The following is a 22,044-nucleotide window of genomic DNA, read 5'->3' on the forward strand; positions in this document are numbered from 1 at the left end:
TAGAGACTCAGTGGCATTTTAGTTCTGCATCTTAAATCTCTTCAGATTTAATCTTGATTATTTTTGTTTTTCAGACAGACACATGGTGTACAATGCCCCATTCAGGGAGAAGAATTTCTTATCTCTCTGGTCCACGATTATTTAGGGAGATTTTCTTAGTCTATTGCAGAAGCTTCTGGCTTTATATTTAAGAATTTTCCCATGTAGACATATAGAGGGGAACTTTGCTGCCGTATATGGATAATATTGATGATAACATTGATAATAGGGTGGCAACTGTGGCCTACCCCTTCAATGACTCTCTTCTGCAACCAGTCTTGACTTACAATTGAATGGGAAAATATGCCAGTGACATACTTAAGAAATCCTGGAATAAAAAGCATCCCACATTCCCAAATTGTGTAATGTTTGATATAACTGTTACTGTCTGAAGTACAATACTCACAGATGGACAGGAGAGGGTGAGTCTGAGGCAGAGTATGCAAACAACAGTGACTTATTTGTAGACAAGTTCAGCCATATTCTCCTGGGGAATTCAGTGCTTGGTAAAGCATTTTTCTGCCCTTTCTTTTGTATTATACAATACAAGGATATATACAAAAATATATTATACAAAGATATATATATTTGTATAATATATATCTATTATATATTATTATATTATTTTTGTATATATCTTTATATATATATATATATACACGCAAAGATATATACAAAAATATATTATACAAGAGGACAAGCCCCAGGCATGTCCAGTTTGTGGATCCAGTATAGGATCCTGCTTTGGAAAGGGAATCCCCCAGCTGCGAGGAGGGTGCTATCCCTAGTTACCTGAGAAGTACTGAGTATTCCATGAACCCTTCCCAATGCATGAGCTCAGGCTCACCAACCCCCCACTAGATGTGTCCACTTCTTCAGAAGACAAATCTGACTATGAGCAATGAAGGAGGAATATCCTCTCTGCTAGAAGAAAAAGAAGGAAAAGATATACTGGAATAGCTGGAATTGCTTACACTCATCACTCAGAGCCAGAGGAAGGAGCTGAGGGTCAAAGGAAGGACACTGGGTCCAATCCAGGGTGTGTGGAGGCAATTTTTGGTTGTCAGCTGGCCAAGGTTAGTGTCACCGTGCTGTCAGCAGTCCTCTTCCAGTCCATTGGGAAGCGTCCAGCAGAGCACAGCTGGGTGAGGAACATTCCAGGGCCTCAGCAAACAGCAATGCTCCTGCAGCTGGGGTCCCTGGGAGAGGCACAGCAGCTTCTGTGCAGGTGCCTTACAGTCCGCAGCTGTTGTGGGGACAGTCCCTAGCCCCCTGTGGAACATCTGGCTGGGATTAGGGAGCTGGAGCTGACCAGTCTGATGCCATTTGGGGCTTTCTGACCTAGAATACAAGGTGGTCACAGGTTTTTCCAGCAGAGAGGAGATGCTTTTCCAGAGTGATATACCAGCAAATGAGGGAAAAGAGAGATGATCAACCAAGCCTCTTGAGAGAAGAATATTTCACCTGGAAAATGCAATTGTGAAAAATATATCATTGCATTTTGATCAAAATGCTTTCTCAGACGAAGCACTGTGGTTTCCTCTTTGGGGGGAAGAAAAGGAAGAATAACATTTTGACATATTGAGGTGTTCCACAGTGGGTTGCATCTTCTGGAGGTTGCTTTTTTCCTTTCTAGAAATATTTCTGAATTCTTGTGCATTTTTAACTCCCTGATCCAAAGGGAGAATAACTGGGAATATATATATATATGAAAAAAACCTCCATAAAACATGCTAGATAGCGATTGTATTTACTGATTTCTCTATATCCCTATATATAAATTTTCTGTAACTCTGCTGGCTATAAGTTTCATAAGGTAATATTTTTTTCAACTGCACTGTTTATATGGTGTGGAGATATGCTCTTTTGGCAGTCCCAATATTCCAGGCTTGCCGTATATTTCATGTGGAAAAGCAGAACTTTCCCAGATGTGGAATAGCAGAATTTTGTGATTTTATTTTTGTTTTTACCTTGATAGTGCCAAAGCAAAATCTTATTGATTGTAAACCACTGGGGAACCATTCGATCAGCATTGAGCAGAGTACAGAACAACTTTTTTTCCCCAGTCTTCAAAGGATCATTAGCTATTTTAGAAAATTAATAAAAGTCTTCAAAAGAGACCTTGGGTAAGAGCTCCTTTTGTTTCCAAAGTTTTTCTCCACTTCCCACACACATTCAGCCCACTTGTGGATATATATTTAAAGCAGAGAGAGCTCCAGGCTGTTTGTACAATGAAATTGGCAGGAGGCAATCTTTCATTCACTCACACAATTATGCCCTTAGAATATAAGCTATGAGCACAACTAATATGATAATTAAATGATTTGAAAAGATACCCAATAAAATAAACAGTTCCTCAGTAATAAGAGTAATCTTACTTTAAGAAAGTGCATTTTATCTCAAAGGTTCCCAGAGCTGCCAGCATTTTGCACGCATCCAGCCACAGATCAGAGCCTGGTGAGAGGCGCCGCTCACCGTGGGGAGCACAGCCAGCATGCCATGCACTGAAACCTGCATGGGAAGGGGAGCTGAAAGCTGATTCCAGCATAGGAAATGAGTGATTATGGTTATACACAGAAAAGGTTGTCCAGAGAAGCTGTGGATGAAAAACTCTGTGCTGATCAGCCAACACAACATCCACACTTCACTTCTCCAGTGGCTCGGGTTGTAACAGCCCAGGATTTCTGAGAAACAACACTGATAATCAGAGAATCGTAGGTTGGATGGGGTTGGGAAGGAACTTGGAAAGATCATCTCATTCCACCATCCTGCCATGGGCAGGTACACCTTCCACTAGACCAGGCTGATAAAAGCCTCATCCAACCTTGTTTTGAGCACTTCCAGGGATGGCACATCCACACTTTCTGTGGCAAACCTGCACCAGTGCCTCACTAGCCTCACAGGGAAGCATTCCAGAAGCTTACCAGAACCAGCTCTGGTAAAAGACACCACACTACTCCTGCTCCCTCAGCTGGTGTTTTTCTGGATCTCCCTGACACCAGATATGCACACAAAGCCACATTTCCACTGGTGTAGGTTTTTTTAAAGTAACTCTGGTGGAGAACAAATCATTTCTGCCTGTTGCATCCACAACAGTGCGGGTGAAGATGAGCACAGCTATGTAACTGAAATTCTCCTCATTATCTTGCTGTAACTGCATCTCAAAGGTAGACAATTGCCCCAGGCTTAGATTTTCTAAAAATTTATGTGTATCAAAAGGGATCTTGTACAGGCAAAAAGCAGCAAGTTGATTTTTCCAAGAGCAGCTTTGCCATTTTAAGCAGTTGTTGGCTTAATAAGTGAAATAGCTCAGGGCTGTGTGCATGCCACAGTGATTGCATTCTGTAAGAAAAGACTGTGCCTATGGGTCTCCAAGGTTCGGAGCCAAGACTAGTCATACTTGTGGTCTTTAAGTCACAACCCCAAGCTATTCTCACCACCGTAGATAAGGGATAGCTGATCGCAAGAATAACACTGATTCCAAAATAACTCACCACGGCAAAACGAAAATGACCTAGTCAAGCAACACAAAGAGCGTGTGATTGACAAGATAGCTGTTCTTTGAAATGTACTGCAGGCAGTAAATAGCATCTTATGCCCATAAGGTGTTTTCTACCTTAAAGCCAGGAATAATGATCTGGCATCTGTCCTTCCTGAGTGAGGACTCAGCTCTCAAGGCTGCGGCAGCTCCTTCCAAATGCCTCTGGAGATGGCAGCAGGGGTGTGCTCATGGCTTGTAATTATACCATGGGGTGCTTCTTGTTTTCTCCAAAAGGGCTTCTCTCTCATAGAAACAGCTGTGCAGGGTGGAAATGGGAAGTTTCGCCTCTTACACTTGTGCTTAGGTGGATGTAACTCACATTTGCATTTCCTTGGGATGGCCAGCCAGGCAAGGAAATGCAACATCAGCAGTGCCAATTCCTAGTTTATCTTTGCCCCCCTCAAAATCCAAGTGGTATTTCTGCTCCTGTTTCTACCAAAGCAGCTGCAGGGCACTATTATCACTGCCTTGCAACCACTATAATATTTCCATTTCCCCTGTTTGTGGCATGTTGCAAATACAACCACGTAGGGACTGTGAACTCCAACATTCCATGGACCTGATACCAGTAGGGAAGAGTCGAGTTCCCCAGGTCTGCAGCGGCAGGATTTGCCTGTAGCACTTTGGCAGCCCATCCCAGCACCTGAACTGCACAACCATTCTCACCTCACGGGAGCAACAGGAATCAAGAAATGCTAATGAGCCACCAGATTTTTGCCTTTTTCTTTTTCTTTCTTTTTTTTTTATGCCCCCTAGTATAGACTAGAATGCAATCTGGTGAACAGAAAGCTCTTGGAACATGTCAGATGGCTTTGAGGAAAGCAAAATTCTGCCTCTTTCAGGAATGGTATGTTTTCTGATGTTGTCATGGAGCTTTTTGTTGGTCTGTATTGTTTTGTTTTTTAAGTGAAAAGGAGAATTGTAACTTCCTTTACACCAGTACATTAGCATAATACGTTCCTGCCTTCAGGTACTGTATGTCATTGTTATGAGTACATTTTGACATCTCTCACACTTGCAGCACTCCAAAGATCCATGACAGAGCTGAATGAACACTTTTTTTTTTTTTTTTTTTGACTTGGCAGGAGCAGTAAGAACACATAAAACCTGCCAGCTGTCAAGGATGTAAATGGTGATTTTGTTTCACTTTTTTAATGAATTAAAGCAGGATTGAAATCTGTCCAAAGACAGCATGTTGGGCCTTGCAAGGAAAGAAAAAAATGAAAGGGAGGAATTTTTTTTCTCTCTTTTGGCACTTATGCTCACAGAGTGTTTATTCTTGGTAGCACAGTATAGGACAGAGCTACTCTCCTGGAAGAGCCTTGGCTGTGGCAGGAACTGGTTTCAAGAGAGAAAATATTTGAGGGATTGAAAAAAAATCTTAATTCTGCCTTATTTCAATACAGGCACCTGAAAATTGCACCACCCATGGTGCTACGGAGAAGGGTGGCAGCAAATCAGTGGCACAAGTCATTTTGTGTGCCATTTACAGGATGAAGCCGAACAAAAATCTGATGGATTTTTCTTACAAATCATGTTTTTGCTGCCATCTTGCTGATGCCACTTTTTGGGGTGGGGACAGGTGTGTCTTTCACCTGCCAGGCTGGCATTTGAGGCTTTGTGTACCTCTGAAGGGACTGTGGTTTGTCCCTCCGGTCCCTCCTCTCTATGCATGTGCATTTTATTCTTCAGGGGTGAAAATAGGTAAAGAATTTGCCAGGTGCTTTTCTTTTTATGCCCTGATTTCTGCTTAAGATTTTCCTGTGGTCTCCCGTTCCATAACCAATTTCAGGTCATAAGTTTCCAAGCTGTGAAGAGGTTATCAGCTGTGACGGATACCTCAAGCACTTTGAAAACTGAAATGCAGACGTCTTAAACAGCACTGGCAAAGTGAAATGAAGCCTGTTCTTTTGGAAAATGGAGTGCCTCACATCAAAACAAGCTCATATTGACTGATGTTCCTGGACCAAAGACTATCCTGCAAGCACAGCTCAGCTCTGGATTTGGGTCAAGCCAGGCACAAGCTCATCTCCAGCAACGTGGGCTGAGCTGGTCCTGTGTGCAGCATGGAAGAAGTTCCATGTGCCTGGCAGAGGTGCATGGAGTACATTAGCTCTTGCAGGGATTCACAAACAGACTGCAATTTAGGCTTTGTGAACAGACCTATTGATCCAATGTGGCTTCTCAGGCAAGCCAGGCTCAGGCTGTACTTCAGCCAGGTGATTTAGACAAAATAGAAGGGAAGAAATTTGTTCAGACAAAACAAAAGTGAGTACTAGCTTCTTCCAAAAAAACTCAAGATGGACCCAAATTTCTGAAAAAAATGTATAACTCCCTTTTCCTCCCCTTGCCTCTCCCCCAGCGTCCTAAACCCTTGGCACCTACCCACTTTAGCTGGAACAGAATGACTCTTCTCAAGTTTCCAGCCTCTCTTCAAGTAGGAAGTATAGAAAATCTCACAGGAAAGCCTTTTCTTATGAGATTTCCAGGCAGATTTTTCTGAATAAAGAGAGTCTTACACATTTCAGCTAAGTCTTCCATCCCCAGCTTTAATATAAGTCTTCAGACACAACATGTAATTACAGGATGACAGTGTGCTAAACCCTCCAACCACTTCAGTAAACTTTGTAGGATTGTAGGAAATATAGTGACAGTTTGGAGCCTCCTGTCCTCTTTTTTCAAGAGAAATCTTCATTTACAGCAGCATGCCAGGTAATTGCAGCACTTAGATATCAGAGTGGAAAAGAGTGACCTGATGAAATGGGGCAGCTCAGCAATAAATATTAAAGTGCAACATTTTCCTTACTTTGGGATAGTTGTGCATGTTCTGCAAAGACACAGAGCAGGTTCACCCACCCCCAGATCCTGCTGTTACTGAGCATTTTCTTCTTCTGTCTCTGAAATGGGGAGAACCTACTCAAAGAAATGAGTCTCCAATTTCCTCCTCCTTGATGAAAATGAAAGCACAGGACATGAAAGGAAAGGAATCCCTGCTGTCTTTCCAGGTCACACTTTTCTCCCTCTCATTTGGGCCTGGGGTGTCTTCCCCACACTGTGAGACCTCCCCTAGCAGGAGTGAAGCTCATCTACCTCCAGCAGTGGCCCCAAGGCCTGTGCCAAGGGAGTTGAGGCCGCTGTGGGTCCACAACACGTACAGCCATTGATAAAGGAATGAAAAAAAGAAATTTAGGCACCTAAATCTTGCCTTGGGGAAATACAGGAAAGGCTGATGGGGGGAAGAGCCAACTGACCGCTCCTGGCCCTCCTGCCCTCAAGTCACAGCACATTTCATGCCACCAACACACAACTCTGAGGTAAATGTTGTGCAGGAGAGAAGTCAACAGTGATTATTTACTCACTTGCTGAAGTGGTAATTTGTGCTGTATTATGAAAAGTTTTAGGTTTGCTGATGTATGGGAGGCAGAAAGCCCCCAATTTAGGATGCTTGGGTTGGCACCATCAGTGGAGGGAAGGTGCCTGGTGTTTAGCCTCCCTTTCTTTGATGGCGCCGCAGCGCTTAACCATGCTTAATCCTTTTTAATGAACACTTGGCTGATGCGTATCAGCCCACAGATGTCTATTTAAAGGAAAACACCAAAAAATCTGTCAGGAGACTGTGTCTCTGTAAGATAGGCTTGGCCAAACTAAAGAGTGCCAGATAAAGGTGAGTGAAAAATAACTGCAAGTTAAAAACACGCTTCGGGGAGGATGGTTCAGAGGAGGATGTTTTCCGCAGTGGTGAATTTTTCATTTCATAGTTATGAAAAGAAAAATAATTCGATTCTACTCTTGTCTCCAAAAATAGTTCAGAACAGAGAAATACTAGCACTGTTTTCAAACAAGGCTTTCCTGTCCTTTAAAACTACTTTCTTTCCAAAGGCAGGAAAGAGCACAAAGTAACAGTGGCTGTTTTTCCAGTTGGAAAACATTTAGAAAGTGTGAGAATGTGGAGGGGGGAGAAAAATCACATCCTTAAGCTTTGTCACTGTTTCTCAGCTGGAAAAATACTGGAAAGAAGAAAAATGATTCTTTTTTCATACATCCTTAATTCTGAGAAGAGTTCTGTAGGAAAGTCATTGTCTCCCAGGAAAGATATTCCACTGAGAAAAGTCAAGAGCTTTCCAGCACTCTCTAACCACATGCCTTGTTACCATTTCTCCCCACTGACTGATAAAGAGGGCATTTGTCAGGCTGCATATTCACTCCTCAAAATAATGTGTTGTTACAAAGGATGTGGCCAGATAGATCCTTCTGAGCATCGTAATTTTCCACTTTTTCTGTGAGTAGATTTTTAAAGGGCTCTAAATATGTGCTCACATACAAACATGAGGTGACCAGTTCTTTCCTAGGACCCTGCTCATTAGGAAACATTTCTAACACTTTCAAGAGCAGAATAATGAGGAGCACATGCAAATTTACAGCTTGAATCATTACTCAGTGACTTTTCAAGTTCAATTTGCCACCTCTAATTATTCTTATTTTACTGTTTTTAATACTTTGAACAGTTTTTGGAGGGCTTAATCAATCAAAAGTGTCAAATTGCAGAAAAATTTGACTTCTGTAACTGATGGCCTTCTCCCCCATCATCCAGCTTTGCTTGACCACCATTCCCACCCTCACTGGTTGTTATTTTAATCAACCACTATTTGGGGTACTCAGGACAGTTGAGTGATCCGAATGCACCCTTTTGCCCAAGCCACCATTTGCAAATCATTGCACAAGGTGCTGTGCTTTCCCCCTTACTCTACCAGAGGCTATTGCTTAAAGGATCCAATTCCTGTAAAAACAATCACAGGTCAACACTGAGAGAGTGATGGAAAGACCCATTTCAGTCATGTGTTTTTTGGCACGGAACCATGGCGAGTGCATAATCTGTATAAATGTTAGCTTTCTAAATAAACAGAACCTCTGGTTGCATGAAGGCACAGAATAAAGTTGAAACTTCTTTCATTAAGCAACCTTTCAAAACCAGGGCTTGTTTTGTTCTAGACACCCATCAATCCTGACAGATCACAATAAACAAACAGCAACAATGGCAACGGAGCCAACAGAGCTGCCCTGCACATTTTACTTTGTTCCTTTCCTCAAACATGGAAGTATTTTGTCCACTATCCAACACAGAGATGTTGGAGTGGGAATGGGAAAGTCTTTGGGGCTTGTATCATGCTGTGGTGGGCGTCAGTAGAGCAGTGCCACCAAGCAACCCCATGGGCAAGGCTTGAATTTCATCCGTGATCCTTGGAGGATGTTGATGATGTAAACTTCCCACTCTGGATCTGTGAGGGTTATAGGGGAAAAGTCAGCTGCTGGCAGTAGTAATCCCTCAATACCCTGTCCAGAGCTTGACCCATTTCCAAGCTGCAATAGTCTAAGCAGGAACTCTTCTGCTTGGTGTTCCTATTGCAGTTTCATCATGGTGTCACTGATATATACAAGAATTTGGGGGGGTTTTGGGTCTAAAAAAGGTAGCAGGAGTAATCTGTTGATGTACTTAAAATAGCCTGGAAAGTAAAGAGGAAAAAAATGAAATTGACCCATCTCAAGCAATTATATATATAAAAAAAAACCTCTAAATATTTTGTGCCCTGAAGTATTTTTGAAAGAGATGGAAAAGAATTGTTTTGTGTATACTATGCTATAAATGCCTTGAAAATCCATCATTCCCCAGCCATCTGTTTAGGAAGGCAAAGCTGTGCAGATGAAAAGACACAGAGGCAGAGAGCAGCTGTCCGTGTTAAAATGCTGTTTGTCTCTGGGCTCTGCTCCACCTCCTCCCACTCTCTCCTGGATGCTCATAGGTGCCCTTGCACCAGGCAGGCTGACATTTATAGGACAAAGTTTTGCATTTTACTTTCTAAAATTTAAATCAGCATTAATTAAATCCTTTCATTGGACACTGTGTAACGTGTTGCCTCTCTGGGAAAACCAGAACATGGAAAATAAGCCCATATTTTATCTGGGAATGCACACCTCACATCACAGATAATGCAGGGATTACAGAAGATGTGATTTCTGTGCACTGACAATACAGACGTGCTGTTTCTGGAGGAGGAGGAATTTTGGGTTTAATGTAGGTGGGGTTTAAGTCACTCAGCAGTTTGTCTCAGGCAAAAGCACTGTACATTGCTTTTATTTTAAAAAAAAAGGCACTAAGATGATTTACTGCTTGTCACACTACACTAAAGCAGCACATGGTTACACAGATTATTTTAAAATGAGTTTTTTCTTTGACTGGTCTGCATAGAGGTGGCAGGACCATGAATCTTATCTCAGGAGTGTATATTCATTTTCTTCTCAGTGAGTAAAGGCATCAGATAAACAAAAAAAACACCAAAAAAACCAAACAAAACCAAACACAAACCAAAGCAAAAAACCCCACCTTGTTCACTCAAAACCCCTTGCAAATGGCTACAGTAAATTTCCCAGCACTTCAGCATGATTGACATGCTGGAGTCATGTTCTGGCACAAATATTTCCTGATGAAGTTATCCCTTCAGTGGTCACAGAAGGTCATCTTTTGTCTTTGCCCCTTTGTAAATAATGCTCTAGGTAGTTCCCCTCCCACTTTCATGTCCACACATGATTTCATAGTTTATAAACAATTTGGTGGCTTTCATTGTGTTGTGGTGCTTTTTTTGTTGTTGACTGCCACCTCAGCTTTGCCAAAGGGATTTGATTTTATTTGATTTGATTTGCAGCTGTGACAGGAGGTCTTGGGCTGGGGCAGAGTGTGACGCATCTTCTCTCCTTGTCACACCCAAGATGTGCAAAAAGGAAGGGATCAGGATTAGCAGATCCAGCCTGTTGCTCTGCTCCCATTCAGAGCTCAGAGACAGCAAATCTGTGGCGTGCACTGATCACTGATTTTAGCACCACCAAGCCCAAAATTCCCTCTCAGTGCTACCTGGCAGAAGCAGGACTCGAAGGGCTCGTCTGTCTCATTCAGCAAAGAGGACAGGAGAGCTGCACAATCCTCCCTTTCCTATGAAACAGGAGGGGTAGATAAATGCAACACAGGGTTCTCAAAAAGTGCCTTAAGCCTGCTAAGAAAAGTAGAACAAAGCACGGTGAACGACATCTTTGCTGAGCAGCTAAAACAGAGTTGAGTGTTTCTTAGCTCAAATCTGTGTCATTCACTTGGCAAACAACACCTTCATATATTACTTAAAATCCCTGAAAACTGTCCTGTATGCAAGATCTCATTGTCTGAGTGTCTTTTTAGTGGCCACCTGATCTTATTATAAATTAGACCACTGAATACCCTACTATCTTGATAGTGTGTCTTGACTCTTCCTTGTTTTGAAAAAGAAATCTTCTGAAATGCCAAAAATCTCTAAAGGCATTTCTGACATTTCAGAAAATATGCTGAGGCTCTTGTCAGCATGGAAAACTGCCTGAATATCATTAATAAAACATGATTAAACATAATTTTCTCTGAATTATGTCATATTTTCCATTTTTTGAAGTATGAAAGATATGTAGATGAAAACACTCGATTCTATAGATGACTTGAAAGTTCAGAATTGCCCTGGAGACCTTCGTGTCAGCCAAAGCAGATGCTGCAATAAAAATTACACATACAAATAATTAAACAGGTTGTTCCTAAAACTAGAATCCTGTTTATTGGAAACTCCCTACCTTTGGCAATTCTCATCAGTTGCTATAATAAATACTCCGCTTTCTGCAGAGCGTAAGAGAAGCTCTGAAAATGTTTGTGAATGTTTTGCATTGTCGTCCAACTGCCCCCAAACCAAACAGCTCTCATAAATCCATCCTTTATCCTTGTTTAGTTATTAAATGTTTCTGTTGGATCTGCTTCCGAGACATTTGAACTTTTCAGTTGGTGCTTTAGCAATTTGTGACAAGTCGTAAGTCAATTACATCCATTTTGTGAAGGAGTTTCAACAACATTTAAACTCTCATCATCTCTTGGCACTGCAACTCTCTGAAAACCCCCAAAATCTGACTTACAGCAGCTGAACTTTTCTTATGCAACATATAAGCATTTTCTGGCCTTTTGGATGCCTTGACTCTGCCTTGATCTTGTTTGGAAACTGAATTATATATAAAGAATATATGCTACGCCTTTTATCTATGGACCTTACAGACAAACATACAGGACACATAGCATCATTGCTTACAACATAAAACATAATTTAAATGTATGCACCTACACTGGAAGGGGGGCAATTGTAGAATAAAAATGGCCAGGCAAGTGGCCAAGCACACCTGTGAAACTACAATTTAAAATTGACTTGAAACAAATCCTTTCATTTTCTTGGGCTTTCGTAGGTCACTCCGATATTTACACCCATTTGAAAGAGTGCCTGTGTGGTGTTTTCAGGTTAAAATCTCCGTTTGTCTATAATGTTTTCCTTCGTGCCATTATTCTTCCCTGACAGGTGAGGGGAGGTTTTGACACTGTTAATATAACACAGGGTGTTAATCTTATAATCGCCCTGTCAGCACTTCGTGTCAGGGTGTTAATGGCCACCTTTCAGCCACTCAGGCTCGCCTGCCAATAAAAACACTGCCGGCTCCTATCCAACCAGCAGCTACTCTGCCCTTTCCCCAAAGAATAAATACAAAATTTCACTAGCCATGTGGCTGTAAAAGATGCTCCTCTCTATTTATTTCCTCTTCCTTCTCTGCACCCGTTGGCACAGAAAGCAACTTTGACACTGAGGCCTTCTAATGTATTTTGCAGGCTTCATGTTATTTTAAAATATGCAAATTATTTTTTTTCAACTTTTAAATAAACATAACACCTTGGACAGGATGAAAGGAGATTTTTTTAACAGTGAGAAGCACAATTATTTGCCACAGCACTTTGCTATGTAAATGTAACCCAAAGACAAATGCTGTATTTCTGTAATTTCTCGGTGGTTGCAAAGAGTCCCTATTTTTCTCTCTACGCAGGAGAGGACCTTTTCCAGTTTCCTGGCAGAAGGAGTTGCATGATTCCAGATGACTTACTTTATATGACTAGAGGAGCTTTATTACACAAAGGGACACAAAGAGAGGAAGAGGGAGAGAGCACACACTCAAAAGAATAAACGAAGAAGAATAAGCATTCCTGCAGTTATCCATAGGGATTCCAGATGCCTCTCCATCCCTCTGCAAGGCCTGCCTGCCTCCCTACACCTTAATGAATATTAAATACAGGTTAACATTCAGTGAGGTGTGGGGAGGCCAGAGCTGTGATGAAACCCCACAGTGCAGCCAGTTTTCTCTCTCATTCCCTGGTGTTTGGATTTTTACTTGATTTCTTATAGGTTTCCTTTAATCAATGTGATGTGGCTGATTGGCCAGGGCTGGTTCCAGCATCATGTGCTGTCCATCTGGATTTTATACTCCTTGCGTTTTCCCAGCTGAAAAGAAGCAGACGTACTCCCCAAGTCATTAGAACTCTGTCCTCAAAAAAGTAACAGTTTGTTCCCAGACAAAAAATTTGTTTCTCGTGTGGGATTTTAATGCAGACCCAAAAAAAAAAAAGGAGCAAAGCATAAACAATCACCAGTTTCCATGTCATACCCAGCCAAAGATGCAGTCAAAATTACTGCTGTATTAAAAAAACCCAGGATTTACTCAGTCTGTGCTTGATGTATTTTATTCTCAGCACAAATGTTGGAATTCCTATTATCTTGGACGCACAAAGATGTTCATTATATCACTGCATAAAAAACTGTGGGTTTTTCCACAGTCTTTCCATTGCAGTACACATGCTTTACAACAGCAAAATGGATGTGAAAGGTCAGACACTCAGAACAGATCAACATACTCCTTATCTTGTTGTGATTAGGCATTAATATAGAAAATAGATATAATTTTTGTAAAGAAGATTACATTGAATTGGATTATTGGATGATTTAGAATTGAGTTCTAAATGTAAGGAGGTGTAAGATGATCTATCATTGACTCCAAGAAAAGGCCAAGCAGCCTCCACCTCATCCAAGCCTCAATGGCCACTGCCAGTCCATTTAACTACTTATTTAACATTTAGTTATTAATCCAGCATATCCTGTCTTGGTTCTGCAAAGTCACTCATTGCTGATATTCTAAATATTTTTAAAATTGCAGCTAAATCAAAGGGAAGGTTTGAGTAGCACTTTAATACGTATTTTACACTTCAAAATACTACCAGAGGGATAAAAAAAAGTATTTAGAAGAGGAGGTCTATCTCTAATTAAACTGACTGACTAGTTTATGCCATACTGCTTCCTTTTTTATTTCATCTGTTACCAAGGGCTCAGAAATGTCTGTCCTTGGCAGAAGGGAGGAATGTCACCATTTGCCACAGGATCACTGGGTCAGCAGTTTGGATGGTGGACAGAGATTCAAACCTGCACATGAATGGAATGACCTGTATGAGCAACGTGAGTGAGGGGAAAGGAACGGAAAGAACAGCCCTTCTACCTGCAAATCCCAGAGCACCCTAAACTGGACACAGCCTGCCAGGCAGCTTTCACATCCCAGTCGTTAGCTGTGCAGGAATTTCAGAGTTTCATGTGTTGGTGAGGCTGAGTGGGTCACTGTAGGTCAGAACAAAGAGGTCCAAGACTCCTGTCCAAACAGCTGTGCTTCATATTTGAATTTTAGCCTTGTGGACTGTAAAAACCTCAGGCCCAGTGCTCCCCAAGGAAGCGTTGCGTAAGTTTTGTTCTCACTTGGTGGAGCATAGAGAAAGTAAAAGGTCCAGACTTCAGCTGACCTTGGAACACTGAGAGTAAATGATCAAGTCCCTCTTATACATCTGTGTATATTTAACTCCTGTGAACAGCAACGGGACTAACATCTGCGGAGTTAGGAGCAGCAATAACCCTAAAGGAAGCAAATTAGGAGGAGCCAAGAACAATCAAGCTTTGTTACATTTTAGAATTTTGCCAAAGCAATAGCTGTTCCAGAATTACTTTATAGATTAAGCAAACCTCTCCATCTGCAGTGGGATTTCATCTTCCAAACAGAACTCACCTATTTACCAGCTTTTCGGTGCTTTAGGTTTGATAAGCAAAGCAAGAACTCCAAGAACTCTTACACAAAACAGAAGCAGCTGCTTGCAGAGATGAGACAGGATGGTAAAGGAAACCTCCTGGGAATGTTGTGACAGGCACAGTGCTTACAGACTGCAGAGATGTGAGAAAGAGGGAATGCTCTTCAATTCTGTGATCTCTTCTGCCTGGTAGGAAAGTGGTTTCAGAAGAGTGGGAAATCCATATGAACTTGATTTGGTATTTCTGAGGACAGAAGTTCTTTATTGACAGCATGGGTGGTGCTAACATCAATGTACCCCTTTGCATTTCATTGCTGGTGTACAGAGAATACTTCTTGGGAAGAGACAAGTTCACCCTTCTCATCTTTATAAACTTGGCTGTCCCTGAACCTTTGACTGGGAGATATTTTGGATTAATTTTTTGGAGACACTAAGGTTCTGTCCATAAAATTTGGACTGAGACCACTGAAGCATTTTTCACAAACTACCACTGGATACAGCAGTCAGATGGCCTCACTTTTCAGTTGCCACCAGCTTGTCTTTGACCAAATTGCTAAATGGAGGGCTGAAGCCTTCAGCATCAGCTGAGAGATTCAGCCACAGGATGATTAATAGAGAGTGCGCAGTCAATTCCCTCATGACTCTACAGAAACTGTCAGCAGACCTTCAGCAGCCCATCAATAATATTTTGAGCCATTCAGGCTCCTCAGATTCCCCAAAGAGATTGTCAGATCAGTGTGATAAACACAGCGGTCAGAGTGGAATCTGTGCACTTGACTGAGTTACTGCTGTGAGACCTGTGGGCTACAGGAGACTATTCCATGCAGGACTTTCCAGGAAGGCAAGAGAAAGCTGTCTTCTGCTTCTCTGGCAGAAAAGTGTTTGTGGAGAGGAAGATATTCAACCCAATAAAGACCTACAGCAATAAAATAAAAAAAAAAAACCGAACAAAAAAAAAAAAAGAAAAACAAAAAGAAATCTGGCTGTTTCTTAGAGACTACATGGCTGGTCACACACTCCAAAACCATATGAAAGCTGCCCCTTTTACATATGAGTTTAACACAGAAAAGGAACCTGCCATAAAAGAGGAAACAGAGCAACTGTGTGACCTCAATAAAGCCTGCTTTATCTCCAGTGGTGTGGCAGAAGACATGAGTAGGTTTAATGGGTATGTATTGTCTCTCTGGGAAAATGGAGAGCCTAACTACTGTTATATTTGGAAAAGACACTGCAGATGATTCTTGGTCAGTTCAATTTCCCTGAATGTACCGAGTTATCTGCTCCAGGCCTTAGGTGGAAAAGCTGGTCGCAGGTAGTTCTGTTTCTGTATCTAGGTAGCTATAGGAAGCAAATCAAAGAGCAAGCACCAGAAGTGTGGCCTGTGTATTTCAGGTGGGAGCTGGCTGGCTCTGCTTGTGACAGAGCCTCCCTCTCATAGAAAACACATATCAGAATAAATTATTTGATTGAAAAAAGCATTGTGGAGATGACTTAAAACAAAGCAGTGCCTAGCATCAAGAATGCTGAAACTCCTCAAAGGAGTAGCAGTTTGGTTGGCATAAATAGGCACACACAGTCCTTGGCATGTTCCTACAGACTTTTAAAATTCATTTGTTTCTTTAAGAGAATATTGTCTTCTGAGATACTACGACTCAGAGAAGGTGGAACTATTTCCAGCTTTGTCGAGCTCTGTAATAATGGAAAGGTCAGTCATTCCCCCTTCTTCCCGCTCATCTTCCCACTCTTCTTCCTGACACCCTGGCACTCTTCTGTTTTACTGGTTTGGTCATGCTTATGAAACAAATGTTAACAAGGTAATACTCATCATTTTTCAGCACTTTGGAATGATTTCTGCTGTTTTGTTTCCCCACATAAACACTTTGTTATGTGGAACTGATCATTTTAAGTCATGTTGAAGTTTGAGGCTTGGTGAATGCATGGTTGTGATGCTGTTAATTCCAGCATTAATAAATGTGTGCACATGTAGGGAAGCAGAAATGTCAATGAGAACAGAACCTAACTCACCTCAATTTTTGTGAATTCTCATGTTTAATCCATTCAATTATATGATCACATGGCTTTTAAAAGATGTTCACTCTCTTCTGGCTCTGGCACTTGCCATCTGTTATTCTTCTAAAATTGACTTTTATATGCTGAATAAACAACCTTCTGTTTTCATTACTTATATGCTATGTTATGAAAAATCTATAAACACAAGGTTTCTTACTAATTATTAAAATGCCACCATTTATTATAAAGAAATATTTCTTTAATTCATTCCAACAACTTTTTTTCCACTTAATTCAAGATTGCCCAACACCTCTGAACAGTAGCTTCCTGGACAGATAAATAAGGGATTAAGCTTCCTTTTGGAAGACCAGGAAGCATAGCTTTAAATTATTTAAAATGTTGGCACTTCAGAGAAATGGATTTTCCCATTATGAATTTGCCCAGTGTTTTAAACAATGTCATGAGCAATTTTGACCAGAACAACTACACGATTTCAATAATAATAAACCAGAACACACACAGAGTGCAATACAGCACAGCAGTTTCTAGAACACCCTTTCAAAGTCATTGATGCAGCCTGATCAATGATAAACTGGTATTTTGAAGGAAGAAACTTTACCCAGTGCAGAGAAGCTGGTCAGCGTGGAGAAAAGAGGGACCATGGAAAAACTGAATGCTTCTGCAGAGAAGTAGGTTCCTGCTTGGTTTCCTTCCATCTTTACAAGCAAGACCAGTTTCCAAATGTGGCTGAACTGAGATTACAGACCTGCTTTTAGTCTGTGTGACTAACAGACGGGAAACTATGTCAGCAGTGGAAAAATAATGATGGTCCTATTATTCTAAAGGATATAAAAACTGGCCTGAGAAGAGCAGTAATTTCAGACTGACCACCAGCATGAACATACTGGCACTTTCCTTTTCTGTTTATCATATTTACATAAATATTCACTAAGCGTTTATTTGTAAGACTTCAGCTGGTGTTTCCTGTACACCCCAAAATTTCATCAGCTTCAGTGAGTGCATTACACGATGCCAGCTCAGGCCTAAGGTCTGGAATTACGCATTGCATATTTCTTGCTATCTGAATGAAAGCCTGCTAGCACACTTCTCGATCCAAGCACCAAGCCTCTGGTGAATATTTATACTGGAAGTCAAAATCTAAAAAGACGAGGCTGATTTGGAAATTCTGGTCTTAGTGACACAACAATTCATCACTTCTGTGCAGTTTTGGAGCTCTCACAACAAACATCGCACAATGAGGTCTGAATCAAAGCAAGTAGGCAAAGTTAGTGGTGGTGTTTTCCTTCCTACAGTTTCTGCCAGTCTCAGTGAAGGATGTTTATTACAAACTTTTACAAATTATATGTTAATATAAACCCAAGTTAAATCCTTGTCTGGAACAAGCCCTCATACTACTAGTACGCAGTTGTCTAAAAATACAGCTCGGAAAAGTTTATGGCTTGAAATAAATAGAGTCATTTCAAGGATAATTTGGGTTGCTATGTCTTCAACACACAACTGAGAAATCTGTGATTGCTGAGTAGATTAGGTTTCTGGCTATTCTTTAATGTGTTTATATTTTCTGAAACAGTCCTTGGAAATACTGTTAGAACTGGATTGAGGTTTAAGATTATTAGTGCTGCTTATTTCTTGGTAGGAGATGGATAAGGCTGTTATGGTTCCACCATTTTATAAGGCTTACAAATCATGTGCCCAGTAAAGTGCCTCTAGTACCAGATAAACAGAAGACCAGTCCCACCCTCTGGTACAACTTCCATATTTATTGTTGCTTGAAAGTCTTCCTGCAGCATCTTCTCTGACCTTTCAGTCACTCTAAGGAAAACCGTGAGCATGTGAATGCGAAACGTGGTATATCCCTGACAATTTCCATGCTCTGTCTCTCCTCACAGCTAAGACATTGAAGAAATTTAAAAAATAAAACAAAGTAGCTGACATTTATTGAAGGGAAGAGATTATGGAACTGTGTCAAACAGAACACTGCAGCAGAATAAAGCCTGCTAGTAAATTTAACTCTTTCTAGAGTTTTATTGCTCATTGTAATTATTAACACTTTTAGTTAGGACACCATTTGGATATCTTTAAAATAAATGCAAACGATCTTGGCTTATCCTTAAGGATCTTTTTTAGACACACTCTTTTTGTCACTCAGCTCACTAATGCATCATTTTTATCATAGAGTATCACGTTACACACATTAAACAGCTTAGCAACATCCGATGTCCTGTTGAGCTGAAAATAAAATTGCACAGATTTATCACTACTCTGAAAATTACTCGAAACAAATGCTTGTGAACTGTATCTTCACTTAGCAAAGACTTACCAACCAGTGTGGTCTCAATAGCCAGTCTCTAAGTGCATGTGGTGGACCTGAACCTTCTGAAACCCAAGTCAGTCTCGGATGGAGCTTTGCCTTCACTTGGATACTTGAGTTGCAACATCTCCTCTACGTTTTTATGGCTGTGGAGAAACAAGAGGGAGGAGAGAGGGACTCAAACTGAAATGAATTCTTCCCTCTGAATAATCTAAAGCAGTGATTTAAATTAATCTATTTTGTCACTGAAACAGGCTACAAGTGATCACCCGGGTGAATACCTCCTTAAATTGCTCCTCTAGATCCACTAATGGATATCCTACTGCATGTTCACCACGGCTCTTCCAGTACTGGTTAATTACCTCGTCCAAAGCCAAGAACTTTGGCTGTTGGGTTCTTTTCATATCACTTTTCTAGAAGTCCTAATTCATCTTAAATTAATTTCATCCTTAACACAGCCAAATAACTAAATTACTTCCTTACACAGACTTTGCCAAATGATCTTCCAAAGCACACAAATAGTCTTTGAATTATAGATAAGGCCACTTAGCAAACAATACTTTTCAGCACATACTACAAATGCATACCCAAAGGATCATTTTTATTATTGAACACGCCAGTCAAGATTAAAAAATTGTATCTTCATAGAATTGTTTTGAAGATAATGACAAATGAGCAAAACAAAAAGTTGACAAAAGACAATATTTTTCCCCCTGTTTACATGGGGAAAGGAATTTGAGGAAAGAATTTTTGCCTCTTCCTCTGTAGAATAACACCAGGAAGTCTGTGTGGTAGGATCTTTGTGGTCTTTTCCAGTTTGTTTCCTCCATAAATATTTCCTCCTATAGAAGGTAAGTGGGAGAAAGAACAAGTTGGAATAACTCCCTCAAGCATCCTCTGAGGAGGAGTGCTACTCGTTTTTAGGGGTTAGGTTTCTTGTTTTGTTTTGACTTTTTAAGTTCAATCCATAAGTGAGAAGACCAAGCAGATTTACCAAGCAGTCTGTGCCCTCAGGGAAACACAGATCTGCATGACCTACTCAGTGACTTCCAGCCTTTGACAGTAGTGTTGAAAAGTCATGGTTTCATGACCATTGTCTTAAAAATTTTAAACTGGATAAAGTGAAGATTTACTTACAAAAATTAGTCCTGAAAAGGCAGAAGTATTTGCTGTTGTTTTGTCCTGTATACTGAGACAGTTTACTTCATGGTATACATGAAGAAATATTATATTTATAAGTCTCTGGCCTGATGTTCTGTCTCCATATACATGTGGCTGTGTTTGAATACTTATTGCACTGATTTACTGGATTGCCACAGAAATCGTGGCAGTTTCTCAGGTACCAACACTTCTCTGCAGAAATATTTGTTTCATCTGAGACCTCGACACCATTCTCTGCTCTGCCAAGGAATATCTTTTTATCAAGTTGATTGATCAGCCTCACTCTCCTCCCTATCCCTCAAAATATGCAATCTATACTGTTTTAAAATTTAATGAAAAGAATCCAGAAGACAGATAAATGTGTTTTCAAGCTAAAGCAGAATGGCTTTTGAAAACAGGTCCACACTCAGGTGAATGCTTTGAATATTGGCCTGAGATTCCCTTTAGCCAGTTTGGAGATGTTTAATTCCCAGCAGAGAAACCTAAATAGAGTTAAATGTCTCACTCTCAGGGATACAGCTGACATCTTGCTGGTTTTCCCTGGAGGACCTCAGCCGGCTGCTCTCCAGCCACTTTACTCTGAGCTGACTTAGCTCTTCCGGTCCATTCATTAAGGAAGAGATGTGCCTAGTCTTGGAGCAAAAATCCTTGCTAGCTGGCAGGATGCCTTAAAGTGAGGTGTTGTGCTAGCCAGAAATGTCCTCTCTGCAGATTTAGCCCTGCACTACTTCCATGTAGAGTTGATCCCCTCAAATACTAACTGATCAGATAGCAGTTAATTAAAATTGGCTTTCACTTAACATTCTTTTAGGTCATTTTAAGTTATGAGGATGCAGGTAAAAATAGCAACCAGCTCTATTCAGAAAAGAGGTGGTTTCCACTGAAAACATGGATAACTATTATCCATGCTCAACATATTTTCTTCTTTCTGTGCAGTAAATATTCTATATTTTTACTTAAAAGAGTTTGTTCTGTCTCACTAGCAAGAAAATGCTGTTATTATTTTTATATTCTTGTGTACAGTACATCATTCTAAGAGAATGCAAATTATTCAGTACATAGAACAAAATTTAAAATTTTATTTGAAAATGCCTGTATTTGAAGCGGCTTAAAGTCTAGAATACATTTTAGATATGCAAACGTTTTATGCTTGACTTCATAATTTCCAGTTGAAGGAAACCCTGTTATTGTGTGAAGGCTAAACACATACAATCAGCGCCACACTTAAATTTCTCCAGTGAACTTGGAAAATTCTTTGTATCAGCATCCCATCTGTAGTTCTAACTGCCTTTCACATGATGCACTTGAAAATTATTTTAACTTGTGAATAGCTTGAATTTTTCTGGAAGCTGAGCTGATCTTAAAATTCCTGGACTCTGATAATGTAATCAGGTGTATCTGTCACAACCTTATCCACTTAAATGAAAAAAAAAAAAGTTAATTTACCAACATTCTTTGGAACCTATATTTCTTTTAAGAAAGGATCTTTTGAGGGTGTAAAGACATTCACTGGGGTCCCTTGAAACAGGCAGTAAAAGCCCAAGCTCCAAATATTTACCTCTTTTACTTCTCTTCATATAAGAAAAAATATGCCAGTGTGATGCTCTGCTTATGTCTGACAAGCACTCTGATGGCAGATTTAGGTTCCAGAAGCCAAATACCTTCTTGAAATATTTCTTGGCATTTTTGTCTGATCAGTAATTACATACCTGCTGATAACAGGAGGAAATATTTTGTTGTATCTGAAGATAGCTGAGGTCTCAAATTCTTACAGCTTCCATAATCATTTCCTTCCTGTACTTGACTCCATTCCATTCCAAACCAAGGTTTTTAGCAATGAAAGGACATGTCAGCTTCTGGACAAATGCCACTTGACTGTGTATGGCATAATCTTGTGAATGGAACAGAATGATGTGTGTTTGGTCAGTCATTGACCCATTCATTATGCAATGCAAAATATGAGATTCATAG

General features: G+C 40.5%; 1 long non-coding RNA gene across 1 annotated transcript; it reads right to left on the reverse strand.

The window, feature by feature from the left end:
* Positions 1–5,566: 5,566 nt before the first annotated feature.
* LOC116444791 lies at positions 5,567–22,003 on the reverse strand. The gene is made up of 3 exons (XR_004240503.1): positions 21,783–22,003; positions 18,922–19,058; positions 5,567–9,081 (listed from the first exon to the last, which is right to left on the reverse strand). It is a non-coding gene; the product is annotated as an uncharacterized LOC116444791 (long non-coding RNA).
* Positions 22,004–22,044: the final 41 nt, after the last annotated feature.

Source organism: Corvus moneduloides, chromosome 5, assembly GCF_009650955.1.
Source record: "Corvus moneduloides isolate bCorMon1 chromosome 5, bCorMon1.pri, whole genome shotgun sequence".
Lineage (NCBI taxonomy): Eukaryota > Metazoa > Chordata > Aves > Passeriformes > Corvidae > Corvus > Corvus moneduloides.